Source organism: Podarcis pityusensis, assembly GCF_964106645.2.
Source record: "Podarcis pityusensis genome assembly, chromosome: 12".
NCBI lineage: Eukaryota > Metazoa > Chordata > Lepidosauria > Squamata > Lacertidae > Podarcis > Podarcis pityusensis.
In genome coordinates this window covers 47,130,053-47,148,975 of record NC_138037.1, presented here as the reverse complement: position 1 = coordinate 47,148,975, position 18,923 = coordinate 47,130,053, and the positions used below count along the sequence as shown (strand labels likewise).

Sequence of the window (18,923 nt, the reverse complement as noted above, 5' to 3'; positions counted from 1 at the left end):
TTCTTCTGGGGGGTGGGTTTCCTTAGGTAAATTATAATGAAAAAGAAAGTCCCCCCCCCTTTCCATTCTGTTCAACATACCTACATGGCTGTAATTCTTTGATGTAGTCTTCTGTTCATTCCATCCCATCACTCTTATCTTCTCAGTGGTAAATTTATTTAGCAGATAATACATCCCTGACTTCTCTCGAAACATGTGCATTTACTTTCTCCAATTAATTTATCTTGATCAATGCAACTAGTTTCGCTCTTGAAAGCGGTATCCGGGAGCTCCAAAGCTTGCTCGAGGGCTTTCCGACCAGTGCTCCCACCCCCTCCTTCTTTCGAACTCGTGGGTGATTTATGGGCAACTGCGGGTGAGGCAGCATCTTCCCACCCCCTGGGAAGAAGAAGGGAGGCTGATATACTCCCATAATCAGCCTCTAAATTACCTCGTGCGAGCCGGAAAGATGGTATTGTCGGCCATCTTCCAAGGCGCCCCTAGTGGCCCCCGCCATTGACAACCACTCTCAGCCTCCTTCCCCCCCCCCGAATGGGCGGGCCCCTTCTGGCCCAGCATGCTTTGCGCACACCCAACATGGCAGTGCCCAGCCCCAGCACGTCCCGACCGGCGCCCGCTTTCCCTTTCCCCTTCTCTGCCTTGAGGGCCAGGGCTGAAAAACCCGCGGAGGGGCAGCCTCTGCTGGCTGCCGAACCGAATAAGAAGAAGCCGCCCTGTCGGGCCTGCACGGACTTAAGGAGTTGGATACGGGATCAGAGGAAGCAGTCGGACCGGCTATTCTTAAGGAGGCTAATGGAAAAGAAGACTTGGAAAAGAACCTCCTGAAGCTTCGGAATGATCAGAAAGAGGCTGTGCTGAAGTTTTCCATCACATGGAACACAAACTCGCGGAACTACCTCAAGACTCAGGCAGTGGTGGAAACCCTCCTCAAGCATGAGACGCCAGAGAGCCTCTTGCAATACGAAGGGATCAAAGCAGCTGTGGAGTCTCTCCTACCATACACAGAACGGCACTTCCAGAGGCTGGGCCGGTTACTGCAGGCCTCCATGTTTCTCGATTTCATATGGCAAAACATGAAGCTGCCTGACGCCGCCAAGTGGGATGAGCAGATTGACACGTGATGAGCTTTGGGTGCCAGCGGCATTTTGTAAAGGCATAAATCTCCCGAGAGTGTCTTCCTACATACATCCGTTCCCCATCCCTGTTAAAAATGAAATAAAATTATTTAGCATTTTAAAAAACACAATTTTTATTAATTTTTCAGTTTATACATCTCAAAATAAACATTTTACATAATATGATGTAACAATTGACTTCCCTCCTTCCCCTTTCATGGTTCATTTTACTTATCATCATTCCTGCATATTTTATTATAGCAAATCTAATCATTTCTCCATTTTACATCCTTCAAATATTTACCATACTGTTGAATTTATCTAAACACTACCAGCGTTTTCAATTGTACACAATTGTTTTCTAAATATTCAGTAAATTTTTTCCACTCCTCTTTGAATAAAGATTCTTTCCCTCTTATTCTATGTTAAACTTGCTGCTTCTGCAAATTCTATCATCTTAAGTTGCCAGTCTTCCTTACGAGGGATCTCGCTCATTTTCCATCTTTGGGCTAGCAAAATTCGAGCTTCCGTGGTGTGTGGAAGTGGGGGTGGGTGTATATGCATGCACTTTGTTTGATTAAAAAGCCTCTCATTACCGCCTTACTGGCATCCCAAATCATATTTAGATCTGTTCCTTTATTAAGGTTGAGGTTGAAAAATTCTTGTAGGGAACATATTCCCTTGAATCCGGGAAGGTTTTCCCACTTACCATTTGCGTTGAATCCTGCCCAAGTCTGCCACGCTCCACACTGCAGCTTCTATCCTCCGACAGCGGAGCTGAAATCACTCTTTTCAACCGGCGCATGGATTTTGCTGCTCCTGTCCGGGCTCCAGCTGCAAGGGTCTCCATTTCTCATTCCAGCTTCTCTTGATCTCGCCGGCTTCCCTTGTTCGGCCGGCTTCGGTGGCTTCCAAAGCGGCTGCCGTTTCATCACCCCAAGTGCCTGAGAATTTCTTCCGCTTGCCTTCCCACCCATGTCCCGCTCGCTGCCGTAAATTAAGGATCGGTAAAGTATAAAGGGAAGAAGCTTGATCTTGGGGACTGGTTGGTCTTATACCGTGTGCGGTTTAAATTTTTTTTCCTCCTGAGGGTTTCCTTGGCGTCACGTTTCATTTAAAGTACGGATTTGGTGTGGGGCTTCTTTTAATTTGTGTTGGGGGGCACAGACATTGTACAGGGGAATTTCTGCCCAGCTGCGGCTTAGTACAGTGCCGGTGCCGGACACTACGTGGGGGTTTAGAATTTCTTAGCAGTTGCCGTAGTTACCACTGCATTGAGCAGCCATTTTGGGAGGCCACGTGGTATTCCTTTTGGCGGCCATCTTGCATGAGGCATCCCCCGGCCCGACTTCAGAGCAGTGCAACGAATCTGTGCCTACTCGCCTTCCCGCCCACTTCCTAAATCACCGGGCCACCTGGGGGGGGGGTCATTTAACAGAGCCCGAGTTCAATTTGAAGAAACATTTTTTACATATATATAATTAGTAATAATATTGATAGTAAGTAATAAATAAATTTAAAAAAATAATAAATAAATAAATAAATAATAATAATAAACAAACAAACAATAAATAAATAAATAAAATAAAAAAATATAATAATAAGCATTAATAATAAATATAGCACGTTTCATTTGCAGTATACGCGTTACGCAATTTAACTCCTAGGGGCCAGTGTAGTTAATACTGAACTAATCACTGCCTGGCATCGTACCCAATTGAAGCCAGTGCAAGCAATACTGAACTGCACGGTAATTGATACGCACCATACACAAATATTGGCCAGTGTAGGTGCAAGGTGCTGCGATTTCCAAATCTCACCGACCCCAGGTTTTTAAGATCTGTCATTGGCAGCATTGGCCGGAAGAGAGCCCGCAAGCTTGGCAAGCAAAAGAAGACTCCAGCGGAAACAGGAAAAGGGGAAGCGGCCTAACCTGGCCCAAACGTGGCCTAACCTAAGTACCCAACCTGGCGGCGCCCAGCCCCAGCATGTCCCGACTGGCACCCGCTTTCCCTTTCCCCTTCTCCGCCTCGACGACCGGGGCTGAAAAACCTGCGGACGGGCAGCGGACGGGACGCCAAACCGAATAAGAAAAAGCCGCCCTGTCGGGCCTGCACGGACTTCAGCAGTTGGATTATTGTCTAATATTGTCTTTATTACTGTTCTGTTTGTATTCTTGTCCTGTTTTTTTCTTTTTTTGAATATCAATTAAATAAATAATAATAAAAAACAATACCCTGGACCAATCAGCAATCCATAGCTTTGTAGGAGAGGAGGAGGGTGGCTGCTGTCACAAAAAATAGCGGAGAGCAGTAAGAGAAAATTCTGCAAAGTGGCCTTTTCTCTTTTGGGGAGAGAAAATGAAAAATCTCAGGCATTTTCTTAGAAAAAATTCCTCTGGAAATCTAACCTTTGTTGGGGGCCGCTAGGGGCGCATTGGAAGATGGCCGACAATAACATCTCTCCGGCTCACACGAGGTAATTAAGAGGCTGATATGGGAGTATGCAGCCTCCCTTGTTGCCCCAAGGAAATGGGGAACACTGCCTTGCCTGCTGTGGCCATAAATCACCCCTGGATTCGAAAGAAGGGGGTGAGGGCACTAGGCACAAAGCTCTCCCGGACGCTGTCTCTGATCGTGCACTAGTTGCAGCAGCTCGAAATAAGCAATTAGAGAGAGAAGCAAATGCACATATTTCAAGTGAAGAACGGGAGTGAAGACTGCTAATTGAAGTGACCTCTGGGAAAGTAGAGCAGCGGGTTGGATTTAACAAGAATATATCTGAAGAAGATACATCAAAGGTTCGGTATGTCGGAGCGGGACTGGATGGGGGGGAAAAACTTTTTTCTTTTCTTCTATGTGATTATCCAATAACCCCTCCCCAAGAAAGAACCGTCGCATAACTGACCTAAGCAGGATGATTAAAAACTGTGTGGAAATGAATTACTAACCAAAAGTTTGGCTTATAGAGATCGAGAAAAGAACAAGGGCTCTTGGAATGACGCAGTAATAAAAAGGGAGTCGCCATCTTGGCAGGTTCTGTCGAAAGATTGATGATCGGGAGGAGGAAGCTATGGACTGACAGAACCTCCTCAGAGGACTGAGAAAGGGAGCGACAGATCTGTGAAGATTAACGAGCAAAAACCCACACAGGATTACAAATTGTTTCAACCCGCTTGTGGAGACTATCAGAGGTCACAAAGAGAAAGGAAAAATATATGAAAATAAAAAGAAGAGATGTGGAAAATAACAAGAAAGGATTGGATAGAATTGTGAACATTATTTGGACAGATTTGTGGACATTAAAGCAGCAGTAACAACAAGATGATTGGATCCCTTTCGGAACTTGAAACATGGGTACCCCCAACAAAAAATTTAAAATTCGGCTTTGTAATTTGGAATTTATGTGATTTGATTTGATTTGATCGGTCTGTTAATAAAAATTATTTTTTTTAAAAAGAAAATCTGACCTTTGTTATCATGGTCAATGATCATCATTAAGAAACTGGGATAAAACAACTCTAATGTGCCTTTGATGTGTTTATTGATAAATACTAATTCTGCACTGGACTGCCACTTTTCATTGTCGTTGGCTGTATTCCCAAGCTTTTAACAGCAGGCTATCATGCAGTAATTAAACACTGGAAGTGTTCCCAATTACTTCCACTCACTCTGCCAATTTCCAGGGTCTCAACCTCTGATTGCCATGCAAATGCGTTTTTCCGTTAAAAAAAAGCTTGTATGTAAATAATTTTAAACCATTTCTTCTTTTACATATAAAATATTTTTAAAAACATACTTGATTGTAACATTCATGTGGATGGTAACAAGTGCAGTTATTATAGCCTGTACGTATAATCCAAAGGAAACAAGCAAACTAAAAGAATTTGCAGTCCATAGAATAAATTCAGTGTCATACATGTAAATACACTCAATTATGGAACTAGGATTAATAAGGCATTGGCTGGCAAACATGTTTGATGGGGGAAACTAAACTATGAAGCTGAGTCAGGAACTGGAAATACAAGGCAAAGTGAGAACACCGGCAGTCCTGTGTCTGCAGCCTCTCATTCTAAATGTCCTTTGAATTTTGTGTTGAGACTGCTCTGTTATGCAGGAAAATGGAACCTGAAAGAGAAACCAGCCAAGATGTTAAGAGGACTAAGGAAATTTTTATGAGATTTTATTTTGGAAAACCGGTACAATGATATATAATGAAATTCAGTCAAGGGGATTTGAGGAAGTCATTTAACAATGTTACTAAGATTGGACCAAGTTCAGTTATGATTTATGTTTGTTTGTTTAAAATTTTGGAAAATCAATTAAAAAAATTTGAAAAAGAAAGAAAGGAGAAACCAAACTTTTCAAACTAACAGAAATGTACATGTTTGGATAACCCATTGTTAGCAATGAAGAGAAGACCTCATGCTTACCAATACAACATACTTCAATTCCCTCCCTGTGGTACTTGGAAGAAGCAGACCTAAGAACAGGCCGAAGATGGTGAAGCCACAACTAACAAAACAGATGCATCACGGACCTTTCAGCCCTGCCCAGTCATTATGAAATAGCTTTTTTGTCTGTGTGTGAAGGTGGGAAGGGAGAAAGCCATGCTTTCTAAAGAGCAAACAAAGGGGACGAGACTCTAAAATTCATCTGGAAGTTTAATTTGATGGCTACTGATTTATGGCTTTTTTGTAATATAGTCAAGGACAGAGGAGGAAGTTCCAAGTTCTGTGGTGCTGGAGGACCACACTTGCCACACGGCAGATGCCAGGACTTAGGAGGATGTGCCCCATGATTTTTCTCCAAAAGGAAGGACACTCCGCTCTCTGCTAATGGCTAGAGAACGACGGGTGATGGGGAGGTTGCACATTCAGCCTTCCAGGAAGAACATCGTGGCAGTTTGAAGGTGACCGCTCGATCCAATGGTGGGTGAGATGGAAATCTTCTAAATAAATCAGCAAACGTAGTGGCACTGCTGCCAAGAGGGGCAGGACGAATGTCATGGCAATACGGAGAAGAGCCTGGACTCCTCCAACTGGCCAGAGAAGGAACAGCTGCAGGCAACTTGCTCCCTGCCCTCCCTTCTCCAGCTCCAACAACTGTCAGTTGTCTTCGGACTGTGAGACTGAAAGGAATCACATTCTGGTGCCCATCCAGCAGTCCAAGGACTAATAGTTGCTGAGTTGGGGGAGTTTGTCCAAGACCTTGCACAATCTCATAGTTTATTTATATCACCAGAAGAACAATCAAAATGGGAGAACAATTCTTTTTCTTGAATGAATTTTTGGTGAGCAAATATATGTGGGAATATTATAAATATTCTGCAGCACAGTACACTTCCTGTTTTAGAATTAGACTGTAGACATTTTGACTGTAGGTCAAATTAGACATTTTGACTGTAGGTCACCTCCTCCTCTTCCCCATCCCCCTGCACCGGTTTCCTGGGCAAAGAGCGCAGAACACACACAACCCTACCTGGGATAAGGGTTGAAGACCAGCCTGGTTAAGAAAGAGTTTAACCTGTCTGATGCCAACAGGAGCAGCTGGCGAGGCAAAATGTTACAGTGCCACTACCCTCCCAACAGCAGTGTCACTGGGGCAGTGTGAGAGACAGAGCAGGGCAGGAAGGTGGGGCTAGGTGGGTACACTGGAAGGGCCCCTGCTGGGGTGCCCACACAGCCCCAGTCATGCTGCCCCCTGCCCTGCCCCATCCCAGCAAGCAGCAGTGACCCTGCTGTCACGGGGGCAGCAACACACCACTGCTTCACCACACTGGCTGTTCCTGGTTGCCAGTAAGCATAGTAATGTATCCAGGACAGAGGTACAGAAATGTAAGTGATGGGGACAACCTTTAGCCCAAGTTTATTTATAAGCTATTCTGCATAGACACAGAATCTCATGCTCCAAAGGAGAGTATTTGCATGGGCAAATAATTACATGCATCAAGGTTCCACAGCATGGTCAGTCAATGAGGACATCAGCACAGTACAATACCAATTAGCTCCGTAGATTAAGTGTTCACTGAGCAAGAGAATGTTAAAAAGCTCAGGTACATCACATTGCCAAAGCAGAGCCAACCATCAGTGGACCATGTTGACGTTAGCCCTTGGCAGAAACTGAACACAGGGAGTCAGAAGTGATGTTGTCTGTACAGTGGTGCCTTGGGTTAAGTACTTAATTCGTTCCGGAGATTCGTTCTTAACCTGAAACTGTTCTTAACCTGAAGCACCACTTTAGCTAATGGGGTCTCCTGCTGCCGCCGCGCCACTAGAGCACGATTTCTGTTCTCATCCTAAAGCAAAGTTCTTAACCTGAAGCACTATTTCTGGGTTAGCGGAGTCTGTAACCTGAAGCGTATGTAACCCAAGGTACCACTGTACAGGGAGACCAGGCAGTTTCAGTGCCTGTCATGTAACAGATGGCTGGATGCAAATATTTATCTCACTAGTAAGGTATACATGGTGGTTGTGCTCCAGACTGGGCTGAATCCTGAACTGAATGGGGCCTATTCTGGGGGATCCATGGTTCACTTGAATCAGATGGAGGCAGCCCCGGATTGCTGTGGGTCAGGTGAGGTGAACCAGAGTGATCCAGGACTGTCAGAGGGTGGGGTGTTGGATGAGCAGAGGCAGGAAGAAAGAGGTTGGGTAGCAAGAGGTTGGGTTGCAAGAAGCTACAAACATGAGTCTGACCAAACTGCGGGAGGCAGTGGAAGACAGGAGTGCCTGGCGTGCTCTGGTCCATGGGGTCACAAAGAGTCGGACACGACTAAACGACTAAACAACAACAGCAAGAAGGAGAAGCAGTGAAAAGGCCTAGGAGGAGAGAAGATGGACGTCCTGGGCTGACTGTATCTTCCCAGGAGAAGTTAGGGGTGGGGTGCCCTTGGGTGCAGGGTGCAAGCTGCTCCTTCTCAAAGTGGCTTTCCCTCCCGATCTCTCCTGCTGCCTGCCCACACTCTGCAGCAGAACCCACACTGTTATGTACTGAGTTGAATAGGATCCAAACTGTAGCAGTCTGATTGGTCCTAGAACAATAGGATCCAAAAGGCAGCAGTCTGATTGGTCCTAGAACAATAGGATTCAGAATGCAGCAGTCTGATTGGTCCTAGAACAATGCAGCAGTATGATTGGTTGGCAGGAACCACCCAATCCTGCTCCAGATAGAAGTGAATCCACAACCTGATTGGCTTACAGTAGAATTCCAGAATTAGCCAATCATGTGCAGCCCATTGTGTAAATAATGTATATAAAGCAGATACTGTGAGGGGACATTCATTCATTCCTCCTCACCACTATGAGCTGAATAAAGAGCATGAAATCACTTTGCGACTCTGAGTATATTTCACTGGCGACGAGGATGGGATCCCGCTGAGCTGACTGCCACACACAGCACCGCAGCACCGCCAACTGCCGCACCGCTGCCTCGCACCGTGTATCCAGGCTTCAGCTCCGGGGCACAAGGAACTCAGAATGGCAGCCAACAGCAGCTTCTCGCCATTCAACCCAGCATCTGGAGACTGGGAAGCGTACGCCTCCCGTTTCACCTTCCTCCTAGAAGCCAAAGGGGTCACCGACGAAGAAGACGCCAAGAAGAGGGCGATATTCTTCAGCGTCTGCGGAGAGGAGACGTTTGAAATCGCCCGGGCTCTCCTTGCGCCTGAAGACGTCGCTACTGTTCCATACAAAACAATAATGGAACAGCTGAAGGGGCACTTTTCGCCGCAGCCCTCAGTGGTGGCTCGTCGAAATGCCTTCTACGCAAAGCGGCAAGCCCCTGGGGAAACCATAACTGGGTTTGTGACCTCTCTCCGCCAAGCCGCCCGGTTCTGCAACTTCTCAGAGCTGGAGAACATGCTTCGTGACCGCCTCGTCGGTGGCCTGAAGGATGAGAAGCTGCAACGACGCCTCTACGCTAAGAAGGACCTAACGTTCCAGGTCGCTCTGGAGGAGGCCCTGGCAACAGAAGCTGCCGAGAGGTCGACCCAAGAGGCACGGCCGAGCCTGCCATCCCAACCGAGGGTCCACCATGAAGACCTCACCGACGACTCAGGATCCGACAGGGAGGAGGTGCACCGAGTACAGCAGCGCACTCAAGCAGCGCACAGACCACAGCTGCCTCGATGAGAAGGAGGGAACTGCGCAAGCTGCGGGGAGAGTCACGAGAGGAGGACCTGCCGTTTCCGCAACGCAGAGTGCAGGCAGTGCAGAAAATCGGGACACATCGCCCGGGTGTGTCGGGCTCGGCCCACCCGACACCAGGCATCAGATGACCAATCCAAGAGCCCCAGGTCCCGGGGCCCAACGCACCAAGGCAACTCGACGGAGCTCACGGACTTCCAGGTATACCAGTTGCCCCACCCCAACGTAGAGAAAATTTATGTAGAGGTACAGATAGAGGGGGCCCCATGCCGCATGGAGCTTGACACGGGTTCAACTCTATCCATAATCTCGGCAAGGACCTTAAGGAAACTGTGTCCCACTGGGGGTCCCAAACTCAGGCCGGCCCCATTCACCCTCCGGGACTTCCAGAAACGTAAGGTCCCCACAATGGGGGTGGGGACCTTCAGGGTGCAATACCGAGGGCGGACGCGGCAACTGGACTTGCTTGTGGTCAAGGGCCCCTACATTAGCTTACTGGGATTGGCATGGTTTGGACCACTGGGGCTAGCTGTCACCGGGGTGAACCACACTAGCTTACAAGTGGACGTGGACGCCATATGCAAGGAATTTCCAGGGGTTTTCGATGGGAAATTGGGACAGTATACGGGCCCCCCCATTGCGCTACAGCTTGACCCCGCAGTACGACCGGTCAGGCTCAAGGCCCGCCGGGTCCCGTTCGCCTTGAAACCCCGTATAGACGAGGAATTGGACCGACTCGTAGAGCAAGGAGTGCTGGAGCCGGTGCCTAATGCTCCCTGGGAAACCCCAATCGTCACACCCGTCAAGCCTAATGGTTCGGTCCGCATCTGCGCAGACTACAAATGTACCATAAACAAGGCCCTCACGGCCCACGCATACCCAGTGCCAGTGGTCAGCCATGTCCTTGCCACCCTGGCTGGGTCGAAAATTTTTGGCAAGCTGGACTTGGCCCAAGCATATCAACAGCTGCCAGTAGATGAGGCCACAGCAGAGGCACAGACGATTGTGACGCACAGAGGAGCGTTCAGGGTAAAGCGGCTGCAATTCGGTGTCAGCGTGGCACCAGGCATATTCCAGAATATAATGGACTCTCTCCTTAAAGGGATTCCTGGCGTCACCCCCTTCTTCGATGATGTGTTGATTGCCGGCCCCACACCAGAGGAGTTTGAGGACCGCCTCCGCACCGTTCTGCACCGTTTCCAGACGGCGGGTCTCAAGGTGAAGCGGGAAAAATGTCTACTAGGAGTGCCTCAGGTGGACTTCCTGGGATTTATGGTGGACGCAGAAGGGGTCCACCCGACTGGGGACAAGGTACGGGCCATTTGTGATGCCCCAGCGCCCAAGAGCAAGACTGAACTTCAGGCCTTCTTGGGACTATTGAACTTTTACCATTCCTTCCTTCCCCACAAGGCGGCGGTAGCAGAGCCCCTACACAGACTCCTGGACAAGCGGGCCCCTTGGGTGTGGGGCCAGCGCCAGGAGGCCGCATTCCAGGCAGTCAAGGACTTGCTTGTCTCAAACTCGGTCTTGGCACACTTCGACGAGAGGCTGCCGGTGGTGCTAGCATGCGACGCCTCACCCTATGGCATTGGAGCTGTCCTGGGGCACCAACTCCCGGATGGAAGAGAGGTACCGGTGGCGTACTTTTCCCAGACACTCAACACAACCGAGCGGAACTACTCGCAAATCGACAAGGAGGGTCTGGCAATCGTAAAGGGAGTAAAAAAATTCCATGATTTCTTGTACGGGCGGCCCTTCACCGTGGTGACTGACCACAAGCCGTTGCTTGGCTTGTTTGCCCCCGAAAAGCAGACCCCCCAAGTGCTGTCTCCTCGCGTCCTCAGGTGGTCAATTTTCCTTGCCAGCTACCAGTATGCACTGATTCACCGACCTGGGAAGGCGATGGGCCATGCGGACGCCCTCAGCAGGCTACCACTACCGGAAACAGGCCCTGACCCAGCACCTGCACAAGAGGTTATGAGCCTGGAGCTGCTTCCCGACCGCCCCATTCAGGCACAAGAAGTTGCACACCATTCCAAGAAAGATAGGGTCATCTCCCGGGTCCTGGACTGGGTGTGGAGGGGATGGCCCAGCAGCAGCCCCGGGCCAGAATTCGCCGGCTACACAACCCGCAAACATGAACCGTCGGCCCACAAGGGGTGCCTGTTATGGGGAAGCAGAGTCGTTGTTCCCCAGCCCCTCCGCAAAAGGGTCCTCACAGCCCTACACGAGACACATCCAGGGGTAGTAAGAATGAAGGCCCTTGCCAGGAGTTATGTGTGGTGGCCGGGGATCGATGGAGAGATAGAGGCCTGGGTCAAACACTGCCAGGCCTGCCAAGAATCCCGCCCAGACCCCCCAAGGGCCCCAGTCCAGTCCTGGGAGTCCGCCCGAGCACCATGGTCACGCCTGCATGTGGATTTCGCTGGCCCCTTTCAGGGGAAAACATTCTTCATAGTGGTGGACTCCTACACCAAATGGCTGGAAGTCGCACTGGTACCGTCCACTTCCACGTCCGCAGCCATCCGGGTACTACGCAGGCTGTTTGCAACCCACGGGCTCCCTGACACTCTCGTCTCAGACAACGGGACTGCATTTACGTCAGGAGAATTCCAAACCTTCACAGCGCAGAACGCCATCCGCCACATCCGTTCGGCGCCGTTCCACCCTGCCACCAATGGCCAAGCAGAACGCATGGTGCGGACCACCAAGGACACCCTTCGCCGCATGACGCAAGGGGACTGGGAGTACCGCCTTGCCACATTCCTTCTAGCACAGCACAGCACCCCCAGCTCAACGACTGGCCGGAGCCCCGCTGAACTACTAATGGGTCGGCGCCTTGCAATCAGATTGGACCGCCTTCACCCCGATAGAGCTCAGGATGAGGTAGTGGTGGGGGAAGGCAGGAACCCCCGGACCTTCGAGGCCCAGGACCCAGTGTACGCAAAGAATTTTGGGGCAGGCCCAGCATGGGTACCCGCCACAATCACCAGGGTCACTGGCTCCGTGTCGTACGAGGTGCTAACGGATGGGGGGCAATGCTGGCGCCGCCACTGCGACCAGATACGGCGACGATTCCCGGGAGAAAACCAGGAGGAGGACAGGTCAGAGGAGTCCCAAGGGAACAGCGGGGCAGTGAGGCCCATAGAGCAGGAGGGGCCAGCAGGAGAGGCAGAATCAGTAAATACAGAGAGGACCCGTGAGGCCGAAAGGACACCGGAACCAGAACCACGACTGAGCGAGCCGGTTGCACCAGACCAAACAGCCGCATCACAGCCAGCATCCTTGGAACACGAGCCAGAACCCGGAGCCCGGACCAGGGAACACCCCAGGCCACAACGCACACGTAGGCCGCCGGCATACCTTGAGGACTATGAATGCGACCTCCCGGGCAGGACTGGAACTTAGAGGGGAGGGGTGTTATGTACTGAGTTGAATAGGATCCAAACTGTAGCAGTCTGATTGGTCCTAGAACAATAGGATCCAAAAGGCAGCAGTCTGATTGGTCCTAGAACAATAGGATTCAGAATGCAGCAGTCTGATTGGTCCTAGAACAATGCAGCAGTATGATTGGTTGGCAGGAACCACCCAATCCTGCTCCAGATAGAAGTGAATCCACAACCTGATTGGCTTACAGTAGAATTCCAGAATTAGCCAATCATGTGCAGCCCATTGTGTAAATAATGTATATAAAGCAGATACTGTGAGGGGACATTCATTCATTCCTCCTCACCACTATGAGCTGAATAAAGAGCATGAAATCACTTTGCGACTCTGAGTATATTTCACACACGAACGTCCTTCCCCACATGGAAGCCACTTGTTCAGAAACGACACACTGGAGCAAACACCCCTGCTCTCGGCTGGAAGAGGGCAAGGAGACACAGCGTCTCCCAAGTGACCTAGAAGCAGCCTGGCATTAAAACAACAACAACCAGCTACACAAGGAAAATCCTGCTGCCCATGCAAACTCTAGCAGATGGCAATTGAAATAGGTGAGCTCCAAAATCCCAGTTCTTTATTTAAAGCAATCTTTATTGTTGAAGTTTTATCAGGCAGCGGGATTATTATTATTATTATTATTATTATTAATCCACTGCAGAACAAGAAAATCTTTAATAAAGTAATAATAATAATAATAATAATAATAATAATAAAAAGATTTCAGGCAGGATCTCTCCCAGTCCCACCAGGAGATGCTGGGGACTGAACCTGATGCCTTCTGCATGCTAAGCAGTTGTTCTACCACTGAGCTATGGCCCTAGCTCACAATATTGCTGTCAGGATAAAATGGAGAAGGTGGAGGCAGAAGTGTATATGTTCTGTGGAGGAAAGGTGGGATAGAAGTATAAGAAGGAATAAAGTATGTAAACTAGCCTATAAGTGAATAAACTACAGTATATTTTTAACTTACTCTCCTAATAATTTGTGTATCAATTATAAAAGTGGCATATAAATTTTTTTTAAATAAAAAAAGAGGAAATGTTCAGACTTTCAAACAGTATGTTATGCCTGAGCCTTCATTGCTGAAAATCCCAACATCATTTTCATGCTCACAAACACCTGATGAAGGCTTAAGGAACCATTGTGACATAACCCATTCAAGCAGATTTAAGGGGCAACAGGCTGTCAACAGTGGCAGTAGTTGGGGGCTCCCAGCTATTGAAAAGCCACATAGAGTCTTTTCATACTGCCTGAGGAATTAATACCTTATTTAACGTTCCTAATTGCTGGATCGATTTAACAGGACTGGAGCTAACATTAGCTTGGATTTGGCCCCATTGATAGGGAACTGCCTGCTGCGTCCTCCGCTTTGAAGTCACCCTGGTCTTTGGGCCTCCAGCACCTTCTTCAGCATGTCCAACCCATCCAAGAGGCGTATGATACTGGTGTTCCACTGGGTTAGGAAGAAGCCCCTGACCATCTCGGCCAGACCTTCGGCCTCTGCACCGGCTTGCAACACTCCTCACATTTCCCCCTACTTCACGAGGAGCAAGACACAACCTGCTCCGCTCAGGAGGTCCAGCAGGCGCAAGGTGCTGCGAATTCCGAATCTCACCGACCCCAGGTTTTTGAGATCTGTCATTGGCAGCGTTGGCCAGAAGAGAGCCCGCAGGCGTGGCAAGCCAAAGAAGACTCCAGCGTAAACAGGAGAAGGGGAAGCAGCCTACTGGAGTTGCCATTGACAACCACTCTCAGCCTCCTTTTTCTCCCACCCAGCCCCAGCACGTCCCGACTGGCGCCCGCTTTCCCTTTCCCCTTCTCCGCCTCGAGGGCTGGGGCTGAAAAACCCACGGAGGGGCAGCCTCTGCCGGCCGCCGAACCGAATAAGAAGAAGCCGCCCTGTCGGGCCTGCACGGACTTTAGCAGTTGGATTATTGTCTAATATTGTCTTTATTACTGTTCTGTTTGTATTCTTGTCTTGTTTTTTTCTTTTTTTGAGTATCAATTAAATAAATAATAATAAAAAACAATACCTTGGACCAATCAGCAATCCATGGCTTTGTGGGAGAGGAGGAGGGTGGTTGCTGTCACAAAAAATAGTGGAGAGAAGTAAGATAAAATTCTGCAAAGTGGCCTTTTCTCTTTTGGGGAGAGAAATTGAAAAATCTCAGGCATTTTCTTAGAAAAATTTCCTTTGAAAATCTAACCTTTGTTATCATGGTCAATGATCATCATTAAGAAACTGGGATAAAACAACTCTAATGTGCCTTCGATGTGTTTATTGATAAATACTAATTCTGCACTGGACTGCCACTTTTCATTGTCGTTGGCTGTATTCCCAAGCTTTTAACAGCAGGCTATCATGCAGTAATTAAACACTGGAAGTGTTCCCAATTACTTCCACTCACTCTGCCAATTTCCAGGGTCTCAACCTCTGATTGTCATGCAAATGTGTTTTTCTGTTTAAAAAAAGCTTGTATGTAAATAATTTTAAACCATTTCTTCTTTTACATATAAAATATTTTTAAAAACATACATGATTGTAACATTCACGGGGATGGTAACAAGTGCAGTTATTATAGCCTGTACGTATAATCCAAAGGAAACAAGCAAACTAAAAGAACCTGCAGTCCATAGAATCAATTCAGTGTCATACATGTAAATACACTCAGTTATAGAACTAGGATTAATAAGGCATTGGCTGGCAAACATGTTTGATGGGGGGAAACTCAACTATGAAGCTGAGTCAGGAACTGGAAATACAAGGCAAAGTGAGAACACCGGCAGTCCTGTGTCTGCAGCCTCTCATTCTAAATGTCCTTCGAATTTTGTGTTGAGACTGCTCTGTTATGCAGGAAAATGGAACCTGAAAGAGAAACCAGCCTTTTCGAAAGAAACAAAGATGTTAAGAGGACTAAGGAAATTTTTATGAGATTTTATTTTAGAAAACCGGTACAATGATATATAATGAAATTCAGTCAAGGGAATTTGAGGAAGTCATTTCACAATGTTACTAAGATTGGACCAAGTTCAGTTATGATTTATGTTTGTTTGTTTGTTTGTTTGTTTAAAACTTTGGGAAATCAATAAAAAAAATTGAAAAAGAAAAAAAGAGAAACCAGCCTTTTCAAACTAACAGAAATGTACATGCTTGGATAACTCATTGTTAGCAATGAAGAGAAAACCTCATGCTTACCAATACAACATACTTCAATTCCCTCCCTGTGGTACTTGGGAGAAGCAGACCCAAGAACAGGCCGAAGATGGTGAAGCCACAACTAACAAAACAGATGCATCACGGACCTTTCAACCCTGCCAGTAATTATGAAATAGCTTTTTTGTCTGTGTGTGAAGGTGGGAAGGGAAAAAGCCGTGTTTTCTAAAGAGCAGACAAAGGGGAGGAGACTCTAAAATTCATCTGGAAGTTTAATTTGATGGCTACTGATTTATGGCTTTTTTGTAATATAGTCAAGGACAGAGGAGCAAGTGCCAAGTTTTGTGGGGTTGGAGGACCACACTTGCCACACGGCAGATGCCAGGACTTAGGAGGATGTGCCCCATGGTTTTTCTCCAAAAGGAAGGACACTCCTGTGATAGGAATTTTATGGTCTTAGATATATGGTAATGTTCATAAGTGTACCAACCAAGCACAGTACAGGAAGACCAACCTGGAACCATTTTGATTCCTAAACTGAGTAAATGTTTTCTCTGCAAGGTCAAAGTGGGAAACCTCCCCATTGCCTCTTTCCTCACAAATCCTGTCTTAAGGGCACATTTAAGACATGAATAAGGTGTGAGCCTGTGACATGGCCCAGGAACTAAGTATTTATCATTACAATATCTGCCCTCCCTTCCCCACAGGTGGGCAGGGTTTGCGGCACCGAGCGAGGCTCACCTGGGCGGGTGCCACCCACCTGCTTGAGCTGGCCTTTGACCTGCCCTCGGTCAGGGAGGACAATGGACGGCCGGCCGGGGTGGGCCTAAGGCCAAAAGGAAAAGAGGCTGACTCCTGGGCTCAAGCCTCTTTTGCCTTTCTTCCTTCCAGGATCAAGATCAGGAGTGTATCCAGGCGGCCGGACTGAGGTAAGTAACCGGCCTTCTTTACTTTTGCCTGGGGGGGGGGGGAATTTGCTAGGCCACATTTTGCGTGCTCAGTTAGGCACGTTGCGGCCTTTTTTGGAGCTTTTCCCTGGCAGCGGGGGGGGGGGGGGAGCTGGCTCCTCCACCGGCAGCTGCTTGCCCAGGGCGCTGCCAGCCCGAGTGGGCAGCACGGCCCCTGAGTAGGCCGCTAGGTCGGCCTACCAGCCATTTGTGATGGCCAGCGGTGGTGTGGGCCCCAGCTGGGCCACAGCCACGGGCTGCTTGCATTTGGGCGGGGGGGGCATCGCTTCCCACCGCCGCCTGCCCGGTGCCCCTTCCTACCCAGGCGGGTGGCGCGGGGCTCCAGCAAGGCCGCGGCCTGCTTGCTATTACGGCGGGGGGGGCACTAGGAGGGTGGCGCGGGCTCAACTAGGCCGCAAAACCTGTGACATTGAGCCTGTGACATTAATAAAAAGATTTCGGGCAGGGTCTCTCCCAGTCCCACCAGGAGATGCTGGGGACTGAATCTGATGTCTTCTGCATGCTAAGCAGTTGTTCTACCACTGAGCTATGGCCCTAGCTCACAATATTGCTGAAGTGTATGGAGAAGTGTATATGCTCTGTGGAGGAAAGGTGGGATAGAAGTATATGAAGGAATAAAGTATGTAAAGTAGCCTATAAGTGAATAAACTACAGTATATTTTTAACTTACTCTCCTTATAATTTGTATATAAATTATAAAAGTGGCATATAAATTTTGTTAAATAAAAAAAGAGGAAATGTTCAGACTTTCAAACAGTGTGTTATGCCTGAGCCTTCATTGCTGAAACTCCCAACAGCATTTTCATGCTCACAAACTGCTGATGAAGGCTTAAGGAACCATTGTGACATAACCCATTCAAGCAGATTTAAGGGGCAACAGGCTGTCAAGAGTGGCAGTAGTTGGGAGCTCCCAGCTTTTGAAAAGCCACATAGAGTCTTTTCATACTGCCTGAGGAATTAATTCCTTATTTAACGCTCCTAATTTCTGGATCGATTTAACAGGACTGGAGCTAACATTAGCTTGGATTTGGCCCCATTGATAGGGAGCTGCCTGCTGTGTCCTCCGCTTTGAAGTCACCCTGGTCTTTGGGCCTCCAGCATCTTCTTCAGCATGTCCAACCCATCTAAGAGGCGTATGATACTGGTGTTCCACTGGGTTGCGAAGAAGCCCCTGACAGAGAAGCCGTGCTCTACCATCTCGGCCAGACCTTCTGCCTCTGCACCGGCTTGCAACACTCCTCACATTTCCCCCTACTTCACGAGGAGCAAGACACAACCCGCTCCGCTCAGGAGGTCCAGCAGACGCAAGGTGCTGCGATTTCCGAATCTCACCGACCCCAGGTTTTTAAGATCTGTCATTGGCAGCGTTGGCCGGAAGAGAGCCCGCAGGCGTGGCAAGCAAAACAAGACTCCAGCGTAAACAGGAAAAGGGGAAGCGGCCTACTGGAGTTGCCATTGACAACCACTCTCAGACTCCCTCGAATGGGCGGGCCCCTTCTGGCCAAGCATGCTTTGCGCGCACCCAACATGGCGGCGCCCAGCCCCAGCACGTCCCGACCGGCGTCCGCTTTCCCTTTCCCCTTCTCCGCCTCGAGGGCCGGGGCTGAAAAACCCGCGGAGGGGCAGCCTCTGCCGGCCGCCGAACCTAATAAGAAGAAGCCGCCCTGTCGGACCTGCACGGACTTCAGGAGTTGGATACTGGATCAGAGGAAGCAGTCGGACTTGCTATTCTTGGCAACAAATAATAGATAACTGAAACAAGGAATGGATGGGAGGTCGGGACTATAGTTCAAGGATTGCTTTTTGCTTTATTGATTGGTAACTAATATTGTCTTTGTTACTGTTCTGTTTGTATTCTTGTCTTGTTTTTTTCTTTGTTTGAGTATCAATTAAATAAATATTAACAAAAAAACAATACCCTGGACCAATATAGCAATCCATGGCTTTGTAGGAGAGGAGGAGAGTGGCTGCTGTCACAAAAATTAGTGGAGAGTAGTAAGAGAAAATTCTGCAAAGTGGCCTTTTCTCTTTTGGGGAGAGAAAATGAAAAATCTCAGGCATTTTCTTAGAAAAATTTCCTCTGAAAATCTAACCTT

At 48.4% G+C, this 18,923-nt stretch overlaps 1 protein-coding gene and 1 long non-coding RNA gene across 6 annotated transcripts in view; both read right to left on the bottom strand.

The window, feature by feature from the left end:
- Positions 1–18,923, bottom strand: part of LOC308459473 (lysosomal acid phosphatase-like) — an 84,729-nt gene that overhangs the window by 26,525 nt on the left and 39,281 nt on the right. The window contains exon 1 of one of the 5 annotated variants that reach the window (XM_080975004.1): positions 16,601–16,756. The exons of 1 other annotated variant lie outside the window; for it this stretch is intronic. The gene's annotated coding sequence lies outside the window, so the exon portion shown is untranslated. Of the gene's footprint in view, positions 1–5,547; positions 6,496–16,600; positions 16,757–18,923 lie in introns of those variants that run through there. 3 more of the 5 variants (XM_080975009.1, XM_080975011.1, XM_080975010.1) reach the window with 3 other exon arrangements.
- LOC308459564 lies at positions 51–7,237 on the bottom strand. Its single transcript, XR_013978153.1, has 4 exons — positions 7,110–7,237; positions 4,585–4,690; positions 3,237–3,525; positions 51–722 (listed from the first exon to the last, which is right to left on the bottom strand). It is a non-coding gene; the product is annotated as an uncharacterized lncRNA (long non-coding RNA).